This window comes from Lactuca virosa, chromosome 6 (assembly GCF_052849685.1).
Source record: "Lactuca virosa cultivar CGN04683 chromosome 6, Lactuca_virosa_CGN04683_v6, whole genome shotgun sequence".
Taxonomy (NCBI): Eukaryota; Viridiplantae; Streptophyta; class Magnoliopsida; order Asterales; family Asteraceae; genus Lactuca; species Lactuca virosa.
In genome coordinates, this window is record NC_136431.1 from 222,295,256 (window position 1) to 222,301,869 (window position 6,614).

The following is a 6,614-nucleotide window of genomic DNA, read 5'->3' on the forward strand; positions in this document are numbered from 1 at the left end:
TTACATTATTCACATGTAATTTACATATGAATCACATGTAATTCACATGTAAATCACAAGTGAATCGCATATGAATTACATGTGATTCATATGTAAATCACATGTGATTCACATGTGAATCACATATGAATTACATGGTTCACATGTAATTCACATATGAATCACATGTAATTCACATGTAAATCACACGTGAATCATATATGAATTAGATGTGATTCAAATGTCAATCACAAAGCGAATCTTAAAAGATACAATCACATGTGAATTTTACATGAAATAATCACATGTGAATCTTACATGATTTATACGTATGTTTTTTGTGAATGTTCTTGCATTAATCAATTTTTTTTTTTATTTTCTTGTGGATTTGGAAGAATATTAGGAAAATTTTGAAAAGGTAAAAAGTGATAAATTAAAGAAAATATAGAAATCTTGACACGAAGACATGAAAGCGCTTTGAAATTTTTTAACATTTTTTGTTTTTTATATTTTATTTTGTATCGAATAAAATACTTGGAGTAGTATTTATAGATTAGTAAGTAAAAATTCGTTTTTTATGATTTATTTACGATTACTATAGTATAAGAAATATGTATACATACACTTGAAAAAATATGCATATATGCTCCTAAAACATTGATTTTTTTAGTTAAAAAAACTATTGTTTTTTTTAATATTCCAGTTTTTTTTTAATTTACGAAGTTTTAGAAAATTCCCGCTTTTTAAAGAAATGAAGTTTTGTAAAAAAAAATATTTTTTTCAACTTTTTTTAAAAAATTATGTTTTCTAAAAAATTTTAAAAATCTGCATTTTAAAGAAAACGAAAATTGTTTTTTTTATGAATAAATCCGAAAATTTCTTTTATAATATTAATTTGAGAGTTTTTATTAATATTTCTAATAATACAAAAAATTAAATGGGATTGGTAAGATGAAGATCATGCCCTTAATGAATTAATTTTGATCAAACGCTCCACCTTTAGTTTTCGGGTTCTCGAGAAACTATGACTTCTCAACGGATCTCACCCCTATATATATATATATATATATATATATATATATATATATATATATATATATATATATATATATATATATATATATATATATATATATATATATATATATAGGGAGATGATCAAATGAGAACACATAAAAGGTTGAGAACGCGAGAACAGTTCTGGACCAATCAATATATAAGGGCATATTAGTAACTGTATATTTTAATTAAATTAAAATATGAAAAAATTCAATCAAATTCCCTTAAATTTAGGATCAGTTACCAAAAAACAAAGAAATATTCAATTTTTTATTTTTTTATTAATGGTATATAAAAAACGTTTTTAGTCAAATTTATTTAAAATCTGAAAAAAAAAATCTTAAAAAAATTATTTTTTTCTCCTATTTCATGTTTTTGTTTTTCAAACAAATGAATAGAAATCCAATCTCAAATCAATACACTTGTATTCACAAACGAAATGTTTCTTCAAAAAACCTAATACTGCTCCAATCACAAATGAATGCACATCAAATTACAAATAATTCATTCACATGAATAAACACACTCATTAACATGAATACACTACTATTCATAAATAAATAAAATCATTTACACATTAATACACTGCTATTCACAAATGAATACACTGTTATTCATAAATTAATACACATTCTATCATAAAATGAATACCTCTAATCATAAATAAATATACTCATTCACATAAATACACTACAATTCATAAATACATACAACAATTCACACATGAATACACTGCTATTCATAAATGAATACAATTTTTTTAATAAATAAATACACATTCTATCATAAACAAGTACAATACCCTTATTTAACAGAACATGCAAAAACCTTCATAAATCTGAATTTGAAACCTTTCATCCAACAATCCCTGCACGTCTTCAGACAAACATTTCTCTATTTCTTCCTTATGAACCTCACCTTCTTTTGAAATTAAAGGAAGCCTCCGTTTTAGAGCAGCTTGAAATGTATTCTGATCGAAGGAAGAACAATTTCATCTTCCTGTGTCATTTAACATGGATGTCCGATTGCAATCTTAAGAGAAAGGCGGAATGATTTCATCTTCGGAAATGATGAATCTTAGTTCGGGAAACAATAATCTGCGTGTGAGATTATAACTTAAGAACTTTAGATTATTTTACAATAAAATAAGTGAACAAAAGGTTAATACAATCTTTATTTAATTGTCTTGCAGAAGTACAGGATGTCCAAATTCATCCTTGAATCATCCAAAGGCCAGTTTAATTGGTTAAACCACTCCAGCCATCAAACTAAACCAAACGACAAACAATTGATGCTACAATTGAAATGAAAGAAGTGAACAAAAGAAGGAAGGATTTCACCTGTCTTCGGCAATGATGAATATGAGTCCCAAATCTGGAAGCAATAGCTAGTTCGAAAGAGAAAGGCAGAATGATTTCATCTTCTTGTATCTTTCAAGACGGATATCCGATTGAGATCTGAACCAGGTACACACCTCCCTCTCGGTTTTCCATGATCGATTGCGATCTGAACCATGTACATACCTCCCTCTCGGTTTTCCATGAATCGGGTTGTAGGAGACCGATTGAGATCGAGTTAAACGAGGCTGATTGGAAATCTACTTGCAGGTCCGATTAGGGCTACGAAAATCGAAGGTGCGATGGAGGTAGGCTAAGAGATGAATATATTGTGGTGTGCAAATGATGGAGGCGGTCAACTGATTCAACCCTAGGTAGAAAGAGAGAGAGAGAGAGAGAGAGAGAGATAGAGAGAGAGGATACGACAATGGAAATAAGAGTGGGAATGAGAAATTATAGGATTAACCTAAAGTTTCAATTACTGTTATACCCTTATGCCATTTTTAAAGTTACACTTTACTACCAATAGTTTTAGAATTAACATAAATGACCCGTTTGGTAATAGCCTTATATTTGAATATTTAGATGGGCTAGATGTGTTCTCGCGTTCTCAACCTTTTAGGTGTTCTCATTTGATCCTACTCCTATATATATATATATATATATATATATATATATATATATATATATATATATATATATATATATATATATATATAGGGGAGCGTTCAATCGAGAACATTTCTTATTGCGAGAACATTTTAGAACAAATTTTGACCACACAATTTTTTTTAAATTAAAATCATCATACAATATTAATATAAACCAAGAAATAAGTATAAAAAAACCACTAACCAACACCACTCACCACCCAAACAATACCATCCACCACCACCCCCACCCATCACCCACAAAAACCACCACCTAACATCATCACCACCATCCGCCACCACCACCACCGCCACAACCACCACCCACACATCACCACCACCCATCACTACCACCCACCGACCACTATGATCACCACCTACCACTACCACCACCCACCACCTATCACCACCACCCGCCACCAACACCCATCACCACCGACCACCACCACCCGCCACCATCATCCCCACCCACCACCCACCATCGTCACCACCACCCATCACAACCAGCACCTACCCACCACAACCACCACCCACCCATCACTACCACCTAGCCACTACCCACCACTATGACCACCTCCCGCCACTACCACCAACCACCACCCACCATCAATCACCACCACTCGCCACCACCACCAATCACCACCACCCACCACTACCATCCATCACCACCGACCACCACTACCCATCACCACCACCCACCACTACCACCGACCACCACCACCACCACCGACCACCATCACCCCCACTCACCACAACCACCACACACCCACCTCCACCACCCATCTCTACCACCCACCATTTTGACTACCACATGTCACTACCACCAACTACCACCCACTACCCATCACCACCATCCGCCTCCACCACCTATCACCACCACCTGCCTCCACCACCCACCACTCCCATTACCACCACCACAACCTATCACTACCGACCACCACCACCCATCACCATTACCCGTCACCATCACCTCCACCCACCACCCCTCAAAACCACCAACCATTACCCACCTTCACCATCCATCATAACCACCCGCCACCACCAACCCACCCATCACCCACCAAAACTACCATACATCATTACCACCCCCACCACCAACCACCATCACCCACCCACCACCACCTATCACCATCACCCGTTTCCACCACCACCAACACCTACCACCACCAAACATCACTACACATCACCACCACCCGTGATTATGTATATATAATCACGTGTGATTATATGTATTTAATCACATATGATTTATATGGACAGTATTCTTTTTTTTTTTCATATAAATCATGTGATTAGATACATATAATCACATGTTATTAGATATATTTAATCAGATGTGATTATATATATTTAATCACATATGTCATTATCGCGTTCTCGATTCAATAATTATTTTTTGTCAACTTTAATCATATGTGATTAAATACATATAATCACATGTGATTATATGTATCCAATCACATATGATTTATATGAACAATATTCATTTTTGAGTTTCCGTTTCAATAATTTTTCTCATATATTTAATCACATGTGATTATAAGTATTTAATCACATATGATTAATATGGACACAATTGTGTTTTAATGTTCTTGATTTAATAGTTGTTCTTGTGTATATAACTACATGTGATTATATATATTTCATCACATATGGTTTATTGAATCAAGAACGTGAAAACAAATCTTTTTCACATAAATCATATGTGACTAAATACATGAGACCAACTATTAAATTAAAAATGAAAAAATGAATATTGTCCACGTAAATCATATGTGATTAAATACATATAATCACATGTGATTATATGTAACTAATCACATATGATTTATGTAGACAAGATTCATTATTTCTTTCTCAATTCAATAGTTGTACTCATATACTTAATCACATGTGATTATATGTATCAAATCATATATGATTTATATTGATAATATTTGTTCTCACATTTTTTATTCAATATTTTTTCTCATTATTTAATTATATGTGATTGTATATATTTAATCACATATGATTAATGTAGAAAAAGAAAAACTATTGAATTGAAAACGCGAATATGAATCTTGTGTACAGAAATCATATGTGACTAGTACAAGAACAACTACTGAACGAGAATGCGAAAACGAATATTCTCCATATAAATCATATCTTATTAGATACAGATAGTATCATGTAATTAAATGCACAAGAACAACAACTGAATCGAGAACACGAAAATGAATATTTTCCACATAAATTCTATGTGATTAGATACATATAATCACGTGTGATTATATGCATTTAATCATATATGATATATGTGGACAATATTTATCTTTGTGTTCTTGATTCAATAGTTGTTCTTGTATATATAGTCATATGTGATTATATGTATTTAATCACATATGATTTACATAGACATCATTATTTTTTGTTCATATAAATCATATGTGATTAGATACATATAATCACATGTGATTATATGTATTTAATCACATATGATTACAGTTAACAAAGAACAATTACTGAATCGAGAATGTGATAATGAATCTTATCCACATAAATATATGATTGGATACATATAATCACATTTAATTATATGTATTTAATCAGATATGATTTATGTAGACAATATTTATTTTTACAGTTTCGATTGAATAATTGTTTTGTGTATTTAATCATATATGACTCTATGTATATATAACCACATATGATTTGAGGTGGACAAGATTCATTTTTTCCTTCTCGATTCAATAGTTGTGCTCGTGTACTTAATCACATTCAATTATACATATAATCACATTTGATAAAATACATGAGAACAATTCTTGAATCGACAAAGCGAAAATGAATTGTGTCCACATAAATCATATGTGATTAGATTCATATAATCACATGTGATTAGATGTATTTAATCATATATGATTAATTTGGATAAAGATTTGTTTCCGTGTTCTTTGTTCAATATTTGTTATCATGTATATAATCACATGTGATTGTATGTATCTAATCATATATGATTTATATAGGCAAGATTCATTTTTTCCAAATAAAATCATATGTGATTAGAAACATATAATCACATCTGATTAAATGTATTTAATCACATATGATTAAAGTGGGAAAAAGAGAATTATTGAATCGAGAACGCGAAAATGAATCTTAGCCACATAAATCATATGTGATTAGATACAGATAATCACATGTTATTATATCTATCTAATATCATATAATTTATGTGGACAATATTCTTTTTTGTGTTCTCGATTAAATAGTTGTTCTCGTGTATTTAATCACATGTGTTTATACGTATCTAATCACATATGATTTATGTGAATAAGATTCAAATTTGTGTTCTCAATTCAATAGTTGTTATCATGTATTTAATCATATGTCATTTTATGTATTTAATCACTTACGATTAATATGGACAAAGAGCAACTACTGAATCGAAAACACAAAAATAAATCTTGTGCATATAAGTCGTATGTGATTAGATCATATAATCACATGTGATTTAATACATGAGAACAATTAACGAATCGAGAACGCAGAAATGAATCTTGTTTGCATGTCTCACTAGAAAACAAACTACATTCTGTCTTTCCTT